General features: G+C 43.7%; 2 pseudogenes across 1 annotated transcript; both read left to right on the top strand.

Annotated features, from left to right (window-relative positions):
* The first annotated feature begins 14 nt into the window (after positions 1 to 14).
* On the top strand, positions 15 to 9,478 carry LOC107535204 (ferritin light chain pseudogene; annotated as a pseudogene). The gene is made up of 2 exons (XR_015714839.1): positions 15 to 105; positions 2,603 to 9,478. The product of XR_015714839.1 is annotated as a ferritin light chain pseudogene (transcript).
* Positions 9,479 to 9,552: 74 nt separating this feature from the next.
* Positions 9,553 to 13,214, top strand: LOC107535179 (phosphatidylinositol 4-kinase beta pseudogene; annotated as a pseudogene).
* Positions 13,215 to 13,444: the final 230 nt, after the last annotated feature.

Raw genomic sequence — 13,444 nt, 5'->3', positions numbered from 1 at the left:
TGTCTTTGAGCCAGATGGTGGTGCGCAGGCGCGGGCCGGAGCCGCAGAGCTTCCGGCCCCGCCTACCGAGAGCGTGGCCCAGCCATTTTGCTCTTCAGGGGCCGGGTAGGTTCAGTCTCTCCTTTTTGGCGCTTTGTGGTCCTTGTAGTTGGTCTGAACCCGGAACTGCCGAGCCAGTGCTGTCTAGTGAAAATCAAATATTGATATTAATGGGGGGTCGCGGTGTGCCCCTGCTCGCCTGTGCTCTATGCAGTGTGTCGCGGATCATACTGCTACAGCCAGAGCCCCCAAGGGCGGGCCGGGAGAGCCTGTGCTGAACGGAAAAGAACTGTGTGAGAAAGGGACGTATTAGCGCTTTTCTCCAGAAAAGGACAGTCCAGAGAGAGGTTCAAGGACCTTGCGGAGGTCACGTAAGTGCCAGGGCTTATCTAAGTCCAAACCCACCAGGTGGTGTCTGAGACCTTAGGTGAGGCCAAACCCTCTGTAGGCCTGATTCCACATTTAAAAATGGAACCAACGTCACTAACCTTCCTACAGCAGCGACAAACAAGGGTAAAACAGGCTGTAGACAGAAGGGTGAAAGTGCATGGGCTGAGTCTGTGTGTAGTAGGTAGGGCATGGAGCTGCCATGGTGTTACCTGACAGTCTGGGGGGCGGGGGAGAAGCTGTCCCCTCCTTGGCTCCTGTCAGGGCTTTTGTCAGCTCAAAGATTTCACACGAATGACAGACATTAGTGTTGAAGCAAAGCAAGGGAATTTATTAAGGAAGCAAAACAAGCAAATCTTTTTTTTTGGTTTGTTTTAATATATCTTTATTGATCTCAGAGAGAGGAAAGGAGAGGGGGAGAGAGAGAGAGAGATTGAAACATCAATGATGAGTCATTGATCAGCTGCCTAGCCTGCAACCCGGACATGTGTCCTGACCGGAATCGAACCCCAATCGCCTGGATACTAGGTCGATGCGCAACTGCTGAGCCACGCCTGGCCGGGCAACAAGCAAATCTTTTAAAAAATACACTTGGCATGCAGCACAAGCAGGTACTCAACTAGTCTGTGGGGTTCAAGGTTTTATACCCTTCTCCTCCCTATAGGTTTCAAAGCTTCCCTGACAGATATCTTGGACAACAGACTAGATTTTTTTTTTTTTTTTAAATATATCTTTATTGATTTCAGAGAGAGGGAGAGGGAGAGATAGAAACATCGATGAGTCATTGATTGGCTGTCTCCTGCACGCCCCCTGCTGGGGATTGAGCCCAAAACCTGTGCATGTGCCCTTACTGGATATCGAACCTGGATCTCCTGGATCATAGGTCGATTGCTCAACCGCTGAGCCACGCCAGCTGGGCAAGAGCTGGAGTTTTTTAAAAATTAGAGACACAAAGGAATGCTAACTATTTCATTAGAATCCACTTGTTTTGACCTCCAGAAACAGCAACTTCATATGGTTAATACTTAATTCTCCTGACCTCCCAATGAAGCTGGTTGTTAGTCCTGTTATGCAGTGAGGCTTAGATTTGGTCAAGTTTACTACTTAAGTGGTTAAAGCTGGAATTTGAACCCAACTCCTTGTGGATTCCAAAGAAATGGCTTTTCTCATGGCTATGCTGCCTGTTAAACTGATGGGGACCTTACCAAAGGCCAAAGAAAATGTGATCGAAACCCATTCAATGTTAGAAAATCTCCAGGAACTTGTAGCAAAAAAGAGTCTGAGTGCCCTCATCCATTCCCTTCCTAAATCCCCATCATTAGTGCTCAGTTCATTGCTATGTGATTGAACATGGACCCTGAATCCAGATTATTTGCTGTATCACTGTCAAATTATTTAACCTCCTTATGTCTCAGTTTCTTTATCTGAGAAATGGGAACGATTATAGTAACTAATAGTATTGTGAGGTTAAATTGTCAAGTGCTTGGAATGGCAGTTGCCTCTCAAGAAATGTAACCTTACAAAGCTTACATAGTATTCTAAGTACTTAGTGTTTATCCTCTCACTTGGCTTTATGCTACTCAAGGGCAGACTGCCTTATTCATTTTGATTTGTTTTGTTCTAAATACGTTATTAAATTGATTTTAAAGAGAGAGGAAGGGAGAAGGGGAGAGACAGAGAGAAACATCATTCAGTTGCCTCATACGTACCCTGACCAGGGATCAAACCTGCAACCTGGGTATGTGCCCTGACCAGAAATTGAACCAGCAACCTTTCAGTGCACAGGATGATGCTCAACCAACTGAGCCACACCAGCCAGGGTGCCTTACTCATTTTGTATTCCTTGTTTTTAGCACAAAGTCATAGTAACACCTATCTGTTGAATGAATGTTCTATTTTCCCCTCTTAAGTTTTAGTTTATTTAGAATCATAGAAATTTGGGGCTGGGAGGGATTTTAGAAATTACATAGTCTAAACTCATTTTATTAATGAAGAAATTGTGATTGCCCAACTGTCCTGGCCTGGGTATGGACAGCTCTCTTCCGTTTAAGATACTATGTTCATCAGTGCCTTCGGCAGTCCTGGATCTGTCTCTTGTTTCAACAGTGTTTGGACAGAACAGACCCAGGGACCCCACTTTTTCCAGCCTCCAACCACTCTCCAACCTCTTTTCCAGTCACCACCTTCGGAACCACCTCAGCCATCCTCAGCCTTTGCGACCAGCCAACACTGTTTTTCGACCTTAACTCCTTATTGCCGACAACCGTGAGCTCCCAAATTCGTCAGAATTATGCCACTGAGGTGGAGGCTGCCATCAACCACCTGGCCAAGCTGCATCTGCGGGACTCCTACACCTACCTCTCTCTGGGCTTTTATTTCAACTGTGATGATGTGGTTCTGGAGGGTGTTGGCCACTTCTTCCACGAGTTGAAGGAGAAGAAGTGCGAGGGTGCTGAGCATCTCTTAAAGATGCAAAACCAGTGCAGTGGCCTCATTCTCTTCCAGAACATGCTGAATCCTTCCCAGGACGAGTGGGGCAAAGCTCAGGATGCCATGGAAGCAGCCATAGCCTTGGGGAGGAATCTGAACCAGGCCCTTTTGGATCTGCATGCCCTGGGTTCTACCTGCACAGACCCTCATCTCTGTGACTTCCTGAAGAACCACCTCCTGGATTGAGGAGGTGAAACTCATAAAGAAATGAGTGACCACCTGACCTCTGCAAGCTGGCTGGCCCCCAGGCTGGGCTGGGCAAGTATCTCTTCAAAAGGCTCACCCCCAAGCACGACTAGGAGCCTTTGGAGCCCAGAGGACTTTGAGGGGCCCCTCTGCATTCCCCTTGTGTCTGACTTTTGCTTGAGCCTCTCCCCCAAAACACTAGCCATTCTTTTAACCACCATGGAGACCTCTCCCATGCATTGGACCAAACAGAAACAAGAAAGCTTTTTGTAGGGAAAAAAAGAAGATATGATGTTCACTAGGAATCTAAGAAAAAATAAATTACTCCCCACTCCCCAAAACAAACAACAAAGAATAAAGCCTAGGTTGAAGGGGATGGAGTCTCCAGGTCAAGAACTGCCACAGCACACGGGGCACAAAGCCCCTCTTCCTTACCCCATGTACTCAGACCCTAACCCAGAGTGGCTGTGCTGGACCCCTGCTGAACTGGGGACCCTCAGCTCCTTCATTTAGCAAAGCTTTACTCATTTAAGGTAGGTCAGGTGCTATGCAAGACCCTATAGATCTAATGATGAACAGGACTGATAAGGCACCTTCTACTTTTTAATTCCCAGTCTTTTTAAATTCGTTGTTAGGGGTAGGATAGGATCGAGTGGAGGGAATCCTTGGCTGTTAAGAAAGATTCCCACCCTGGCTTTCAGGCTTTCAGGCTTTCCTGCCCCCATCAGTCACATCCTTTATCTGTGGCTCCAGATCATGGGAATCCCAAAATCCCTAACCTTTTCCTCATCCTGGGACAGATGAATCTTCATCATTAGTTGAGAAGTCTTGTTCTGCTGTCCACTGGTAAGGACCTGTGATTAGGTATAGCAAGGGATAGAGAACAGTGGTGAAACAGTGGTGAAATATTTTTTATTGAGGTATAATTGACATATAACGTTATATTAGTTTCAGATGTACAACAGAATGACTCAATGTTGTATACATTGTTAAATGATCACCACAGTTACAAAATTAATTTTCTTTTTTCTCTCATGATGAGGACTTTTAAGATCTACTCTCTTAGCAACTTTCAAATATGCAATATAGTATTAACCATAGTCATCATGCTGTACATTTACATCCCTATGACTTATTTTATAGCTGAAATTTTGTACCTTTTGATTCCCTTCACCCATCCCCCTTCCCACAACCACCAGTCTGTTCTCTGCATCTATGAATTTACTTTGTGTGTTTTTTTTATATTACACATATAAGTGAGATCATACGATACTTGTTTTTCTCTCTCTGACTTATTTCACTTAGCATAATGCCTAAAGGTTCATCTATGTTTTTACAGATGGGAAGATTTCATTCTTTTTTATGGCTGAATAATTTCATTCTTTTATTTACTGAGTTGTATATTATACACACACACACACACACATATACACACATATATATGTGTATGTATATATAATTTTTTCCCATTTATCCGTAAATCAACACTTAGATTGTTTCCATATTGTGAACAACGCTGCATTGAACACAGTGGTGGATATATTTTTTGAATCAGTGTTTTCATTGTCTTCAGATAGATACCCAGAAGTGGAATTGCTGGGTCATACAGTAGTTCTATACTGTATTCTATAGTGGCTGCACCAAATTACATTCCCACCAACAGCGCAGGAGAGTTCCCTTTTCTCCATATCCTTGCCAACACTTATTTCTTGTCTTTTTGATAATAGTCATTCTAAAAGGTGTGAGGTGATATCTCGTGGTTTTGATTTGTATTTAGTTGATGGTTAGTGATGTTGAGCATCTTTTTCATTTGCCGTTAGCCATCTATATGTCTTCTTTGGAAACATGCCTTTTTGGATCTTCTGCCCATTTTTAACTATGCATCTATCTACTTATTTTTTTAATCCTCACCCAAAGATATGATTTCATTTATTTTAGAGAGGAAGGGGGAGAGAGAAACATCGATTGGTTGCCCCCTGTATGTGCCCCGACTGGGCATCAAACCGGCAACCTATATATGTGCAACCCATATATGTGCCCTAAGAATTGAAACAGCAACCTTTTGGTGTGTGGGATGATGCTCCAACCAACTGAGCCAGCCGGCCAAGACCTTCTGCCCATTATTAAATAGAATTGCTTGTTCTTTGCTATTGAGTTGTGAAGTCCTTTTTATATTTAGATGTTAACCCCTTACCAGATAAATTATTTGCAAATATTTTCTCCCATTTAATTAGACACTTTTTTATTTTGTTGGTGGATTCCTTCATTATGCAGAAGCTTTTTAGTTTGATGTAGTCCTACTTGTTTATTTTTGCTTTTGTTGGGAATAAGAAATTTTTCAGTAGATTTATCTAGTCATCTTTCCTCTTAGTATTAGACTTGGGGTTTAGATGTTTGCTTGCATGGAAAATGATTTCTATTATTTTAGATTACAGGTTGGGAAACTTCTATAAATGGCCAGGTTAAAAATATTTTTGACTTTATGGACCATGAAGTTTTTGTTCCAGCTACTCAACTCTGTCATTGTAGTGCAAAAGCAGCCATAGATATTGGACAACAATGGGAATGTACTTAGTGCTACTGAGATGTACACATAAAATTTACTATCTTAAATTTTTGTACTTTGCAATTTTTTAAAAAAAGATGAAACTAGTTTTCCATCTCTCTCTCTCTTTTTAAATATGTTTTTATTGATTTCAGAGAGAGGAAGGAAGAGGGAGAGAGAGATAGAAACAACGATGAGAGAGAATCATCGATTGGCTGCCTCCTGCATGACCCACCCTGGGGACCGAGCCTGGAACCCAGCATGTGCCCTGACTGGGAATTGAACTGTGACCTCCAGGTTCATGGTTCGACGCTCAACTACTGAGCCACACTGGCTGGGCTACAATTTTTTTTAAAGCAGCCATAGATAATATGCAAATGAATGTATAGCTGGTGTTCCAATAAATCCTTATTTATGGGCAATGAATTCTGAATTTCATATGATTTTCTCATGTCATGAAATATTTTTTTACTGATTTTATTTTAACCTTCACCCAAGGATATTTTTTCCATTGCTTTTCAGAGAGAGTGGGAGGGAAAGAGAGAGAGAGGAGCATTGATATGAGAGAGACACATTGATTGGTTGACTCCTGCATGTGCCCCAACTGGGGCTGGGGATTGAGCCTCCAACCAAGGTACATGTCCTTGGCTGGAATCAAACCCGGGACCCTGCAGTCCACAGGCCGACGCTCTAACCACTGAGCAAAACAGGCTAGGGCTATTTTTTTTATTATTGATTTTAAACCATTTAAAAATGTAAAAATTCTTAGCTTGCCAACTGTATGAAAATAGGTGGTGAGCTAGATTTGGCTCAGGAGCCATAGTTTGCCACCCTTACCTTAGAGATAAAGGAGATACATCATGCTATTCAAAAGGCAGCACTTACTTCTGCAGTCTAAGGTGTTGCTGTAACAAACTTTTTTTTTTAAATATATCTTTATTGATTTCAGAGAGAGGAAGGGAGAGGGAGAGAGAGAGAAACATCAATGATAAGAGAGTTGTCATTGATCAGCTGCCCCCTGCACGCCCCCAACTGGGGATCGAGCCCGCAACCCAGGCATGTGCCCTGACTGGGAATTGAATCTCCTGGATCCTAGGTCAATGCTCAACCGCTGAGCCACACCTGGCCAGGCTGTAACAAACTTTAAGTTAGCATTTATCACAATACCCATCTGTTTCTAAAAACACAAATGACTTACTTAGGTAAAAACTGAATTTAGAAATCTAAGCAGAACTTAAGATGCAAAGAAAACAGTAACATTTTCCAGCTGCCGGTTCTATTCAGCAACACAGTAAAAATCTCCAGCATGTAAAAGAAATGCCTAACTTTCTTCAACCCTCACCATCTTTCCCATCACCCTCTTGGGACTTAATTGTTCTTCAGGAGCCTTCCTCCTTCAGTGCCTAAGATCACTTCTTTACCTCCTATAATTTGGCCTTGAACTCCCTTAATTCATGGCAGAGGAACTAATATTTGTTGAAAATCACTGTATGCTCACAACTTCACTTAGTCTTATTTAATCTTCAGAAAAAAAAAACAAAAACACAAAAAAACTTTTAAAAGTCCTCCATTCATGATTTCATAGATTACACATGGAAGAATTCAAACTATGCACTTTAAGATTAGCACATTTGTGTCCATGGAAATTATACCTTACTGAACAAGTCATTACAAAAGCCATCACCCAAATTAAAGTACACTGTGGAATACTATAGCCTATTAAACAGAAAATAATAGTCTTGACCTAGCAAAGGGGTGAAAAACAGGTTTGTAAAACAACATGCAAAAGTATTTACACATGCACAACAGAGAAACATTTAGAAAGATGGTCACCAAAATGCTAGTCATGGTTGTAACTGGGTGGTGAAATTTCAGGTGTTTATTCTTGTACTTTCCTGTATTGTTTTGTGAGCATGGTTGGAGTGTTGTCCTGTGCACCAAAAGATTGTGGATTCGATTCCTGGTCAGGGCACATAGGTAGGTTGCAGGTTCCATCTCCAGTTGGGGCACATGGGGGAGGCAGCCGATCGATGTCTCTCTCTCCTCTAAACATATCCTCAGGTGAGGATTAAAAAAAAATTTAAGTTCTTCTTTACTGTGGTTGTGCATATATATACTTTGAGATATGCCAAAATAGTAATTTACAGATGAAATGATATGATGCCTGAGATTTGATTCAAAATATTTGGAGTTGGGGTAAATGAGGATACAGATGAAGAGTGGTCATGAATTGATAATTGCTGAAGTGGAGTGATGAGTTTATGAGAATTTATAATACTGTTCTACTTTTGTAAATGTTTTAAATTTTCTGTAATAAGAAGTTACTCTCCTCTTTCTTCTAAATGTCCCTGCTCCTGAAACTTTAGCCATTAATGGACTTCATATCTATCTCCAAATGGCCTTCCTTCATAATCCCTCTAGTCTCTGCCTCTTTTCAGAGTTCTAGGCCTACTCTGCCCACCAATGCCTGAGATTTAACAGGACCAGGATCAAATGCAGTACCTTCTCTACCATGCACCAAACTCCTCTTCTTGCTGACTCTTGTTTTCCTATGAATGGCACCATCACTCAAATCTGTAAAACGGACCTTCCAAGAGTTCTCATTTCCCCTCACCAAATTAGTTAACTACAGCTCAAAGATGTAACTCAAAATTTATCTCTTTCCATTTCTACTGCTGCTACCCTAATTCAAAATCCTCATTAAGTGATAATTATACTGCTATACAGTATAGCTGTTTTGTGTCCCTACCTCCAGTTTCTTTGGGCTCCAATTCTGTCTTTCCTGTTCACTGCTCTACCTTTAGTACCTGACACAGTGCTTAGCACCTGTTCAGTAAATGTTTGTGGCATGAAGACCGTCACAGCACTTATTTCACCCTTGTAGATAATTGTGAACCACTGTGTTCCCTCCTCAGGCTCCTCTCATGACCTTAAGAGCAGAAACCATTGTAATCATTTTGCCTTCCTCCTATATGTTAAGAGCCCATGATTACGCACATGATCCTTTTTCAGCTAGTTATAGTAAATCCTTTAGATTTTGGTAATTAAAGAAGCAGATTTAAATGTGATTATGTATCCACTTATGAGAATTGTCAAAAAATCCCTTCTCCCCACTCCAATGGTGTAAAAGCCAAACACGTGATACAGTAATTAAATTACCTTTTAGCCCTGGCTGGTGTGGCTCAGTTGCTTGAGCATTGTACCATGCACCAAGAGGTCACCTGTTCAAATTCTCGGTCAGGGCACATGCACGGGTTGTGGGCCTGATCCCCAATAGGGCATGTGCAGGAGGCAACTGATTATTTCTCTCTCATTGATGTTTCTCTCTCTTTTCATCTCCCTTCCTCTCTCTAAAAATCAATAAGAACATATTAAAAAAATAAAATCACCTTTTAATGGACCTGGAGAGCACTATGCTAAGTGAAATAAGCAAGTCATAGAAAAACAAGTACCATATGATTTCACTTATATGTGGACTCTAATGGGCTAAATGAACTAATAAGCAAAATAGAGACAGACTCATAGAGAGGAGGCTGACAGCTGTTGTGGGTGGGGTGGTGGGGTAGGAGGTATGTAGAGGGATAGAACAAAAAAGAAAAGAAAAAAACTGATGGACACGGACAACAGTGTGATGATTGCTTGGAAAGGGAGAGGAAGGTGGAAGGACGTATAGGGAGCATAAATGGTGATGGACGAAGACTTGACTTGGGGTAGTGAACACACAATACAGTGTACGGATGATGTGTTGTGGAATTGTGCACTTGAAACATGTATAATTTTGTTAACCAATATCACCCCAATAAACTCAATAAAAATAAAAAAATAAAATTACCTTTTAGCAGCAGCCCCTGTGGCCACTGTCAGGGAATCACTGGTAGCCAATGGAACCCGGGAGCAGCTATTGCTGCTGGGGTGGCAGTGTTGGCAGCCTGACCCAAACCACCAGCACCCACTCTGCAGGGGACCCGTGGGATTTTTAAACTCAAAGTCTGGCTGTGGCTATGAGAGGCATGGTAGTGAAGCCTACCCCCTGAAGCCAACTTCTGAGCCCACTCCTGGCCCACCAGGGAATAATGGGGGCTCCTTGCTAAGTGTCATCATGGGCGGGTCAGAGACCTATCAGTAATTGACCCTGAGGTGGCCCAAAAGGCCTGCCAGGAGGTGCTAAAGGTCAAGCTTTTGCATGGAGGCATGGCTCTCTCTAGCAGAGGCATTCCACTGGATTTGGTCAACGCACATGGTGTGCACAGTGAGATCCGCTGCCTAGATGATTCCACCTGCCCAGATAAGAGAGGAAGAAGAGAGATGGGGGGCCACTGTGGCCTCCAGCATAGCCAAGGGAGCAAGAAGGCAGAGGCTGAACAACAGCCAGTCTTGGCTGCTGAGAATTGAGTCAAAACTCTGACATGTCCATGGCCATTTCATACCTGTGTAACTCCAAGGAGCCTGGGCTGCAAGCCTAGGTTAGCAACAGGCTCTTCTACTTTCACAATTAGAATGTGGACTTTTTTCTTCAATTACAGTTTACTTTCAGTATTATTTTGTATTGGTTTCAGGTGCACAGCATAGTGGTTAGACAGTCATACACTTTACAAAATGTTTCTCCCCTGATATTTCAATACCCACCTGGCACAATACATAGTTATCACAATATTATTGACTATATCCCCCTATGCTATACTTTACATCCCTGTGACTATTTTGCAACTACCAATTTGTACTTCTCATTCCCTTCACCTCTTTCACCCAGTTCCCCAACTTCCCTCTGGCAAATACTAGTCCATTCTCTGTGCTATGAGTATTTCCATTTTGTTTTGTTTACATATAAGTGAAATCACATGGTACTTGTCTTCCTCTGACTTATTTCACTTAGCATAATACCCTCTAGGTCCATGCTGTCACAAATGGTAAGATTTCGTTCTTTTTTATGGCCTAGTAATATCCATTGTATGTGTGTATCACCTGTTCTATATCTACTTGTCTACTGATGGGCACTTGAGTTGCTTCCATACCTTGGCTATTGTAAATGATGCTACAATGAACATAGGGGTACATTATACTTTTGAAATTGTTTTGTGTTTCTTCAGATACATACCCAGAAGTGGAATCACTGGGTCATAAGGCAGTTCCATTTTTAATTTTTTGAGAACCCTCTATACTGTTTTCCATAGTGGCTGCACCAATCTGCATTCCCACAAGCAGTGTGTGAGGGTTCCCTTTTCTCCAGTTCCTCACCAATACTTGCCCATTGTGGATTTATTGATGATAGCTATTCTGATAGCTGTGAGGTGATATCTCATTGTGGTTGTAAACTGCATTTCTCTGATGATTAGTGATGTTGAAAGGACATGGACTTCTATCTGCCCCAGTTGCTTAACATGTACATACACAAGGATGAGGATGTGGATGATGCCATTAAGCCCTGCATAGTCTACTGTTGCTGCCAGAGCATTAACATTTCCCTCCAGTGTGCCCTGTTGCTTGGGGTCTACTCTTCTGACAAGCACATTTCCACTCAACAATAACTCCTGTGGGACCAAGCTACCTAAACTGATCCTTTCAGATGCGCTGAAGCCAGCTCACTGAAAGAGGGAGCTGCCCTCCCTGAGCCCAGCCCCTGACACAGGGCTGTCTCCTCTAAAAGGACTTACCAGTGCCCTAAGTCAGAAGCCACCACCAGCATAAGTCAACAGCAATCTGAAACGAAAGCCAGCAACCCCAAAGTGGAGAATGAGGATGAGCCTTTCAGACTGGCTCCTGGTTGAGAATTCATCGAATCTCTGATGGTGACCACCATGTGGCTGGCCATGCTTCCCCCAACCCTGGGCCCAAGGAGCAGAAAACACAGTGGCTGATCTCAGAGCTCTCCCTGCCTAAGTCTGGCTGCCCACTACCAGCTTTGACCACCACGTGGTCCATGTGCCTCATACCCAGGCTATTGTCCTCAACTCCCAAGGGCAAGGCTCCCTATCTGATCTGTGTGGAAGTCCTTGAATGTGAAAACTTCAACACCACCAATGTCCCTGCCCAGGTCCCCGAGAGCTGAATACAGAGCATATGGTCTATAGAAAACCTGCGGTATCACCCACAAGCAGGAGGAAGGCAGTTTCAACACTGTGCCTATGACAAAAATGATGAGGCCTGGTCAGTGGACCACACAGGGAAGCTGCAAGTGGAGCTCCCTGAAGTGCACAACAGGTGTGACAGTGTTTTCCATCCATAGACAGTATCACCATCCAGTAAAGCAAAGAGCCTGTGTTCATTGCAGCAGGGTACATCTGACAGTGCCTTTCAGAGCAGCTGGCTCACACCCTCCACCTTCATATGTGACCCAGAAGACCCTTCTACAGTTGCTCTCAAAGAGCCCTGGCAGGAAAAAGTGAGGGTATCAGAGAGTGCTCAGCTCCCCCTACGGCCATCTCCCCAATTGGCAGCTCCTGTCAGTCACTGTCAAGTGTGGGAGATGACCTTTGGGAAGGAGCTGCTGGCTTTCCAGGTGTTGAAGCAACTGCAGTCCACTTGGGAACAGGAGCAAGTACCCTGTGGATCAAGCCATACAAGTCCTTGTGATTTCAATGGACAGTAGCATGACTGAACCAGTGGTCAAGTGTTCAGCCACCAGGGAAAGAAACAGTTACAGCCCTCCTTTCCCGATGATTACTTCCTACAGGAGCATGGCAGTTACACCACTGAGGCATTCCTCAGTGCTCAGCACAGTGTCGTGCAAAGTTGAGCTGGCTACCTGCTCCAAGTCAAGGAGACACAATGGAACCATCCTTTTAGAAGCAGAAGGCCACATCATTCACAATGACTTTGGCTTCATCTTGTCCAGCTCACCCCGAAACCTGAGCTCTGCAATGCCAGCCTTTAAGCTGACCACAGTTTGTAGACATCATAGGTGGCCTGGATGGTGACATATTCAACTACTACAAGATGCTGCTGCAGGGCCTCGTTGCTGCTTGGAAACACATGGACAAGGTGGTGCAGATCATGGAGATTGTGCAGCAAAGTTCTCCAGTTCCTTGCTTCCATGGCTCCAGCACCATCCATAATCTCAAAGGTTTTACATGAGCATGACTGAGAAGCAGCTCCAGCGACTGGTGGATAGCAGCATGTAGTCTATCACCACCGAACTCTATGACAGCTTCCAGTACCTCACCAATGGCATAATGTGACATTGTACTTTCTCAGGCCCTGGAGTAGTGGAGCATTCAGGGGACCCTCCTTGGGAGGGCCCTTGCTGGAGAAACCCCATCTACTTACCCATCCACCCAAGGGAAATAGAAGGTAAGAAATACAAAGGATCAAAGGGTGAGTGTAGACCTTGCCAGGGGGTGGGAGAATCAGCCTTATCCAGACTTGCTGGGGTTTCCCTGCCCTCATCAGTGTGGGTATTACCACCTGACAGACTCCAGGACTCAGTGCCCTCCAGAGAACAGAGGTGATAAACATGAGGACACTGGGTCTTTCTTCCCACCAGGGTGAGAAGTTCTTTCCACAGGTCATCTTTTTTTGTGAATCCTCAGCTGAGGATATTTTTTTCTATTGATTTTGAGAGAGTGGAAGGAAGAGAGGAGGGGGGACAGAGAAACATTGACATGAGAGCAACACATCGATTGGTCACCTCCTGCATGCACCTGAACCAGGGCTGGGGAATGAACACGCAATGGACGTACATGCCCTTGACCAGGAATCGAACCAGTGACCCTTTGGTCCTTGGGCTAATGCTCTAACCATTGAACCAAACTGGCCAGGGCTCCACAGGCCACCTTTTTTTTTTTAAATCCTTACCTGAGG

This window comes from Miniopterus natalensis, chromosome 1 (genome assembly GCF_054644295.1).
Source record: "Miniopterus natalensis isolate mMinNat1 chromosome 1, mMinNat1.hap1, whole genome shotgun sequence".
Taxonomy (NCBI): domain Eukaryota; kingdom Metazoa; phylum Chordata; class Mammalia; order Chiroptera; family Miniopteridae; genus Miniopterus; species Miniopterus natalensis.
The sequence above is the reverse complement of the archived record's forward strand: the minus strand, read 5'-3'. Positions and strand labels throughout refer to the sequence as shown.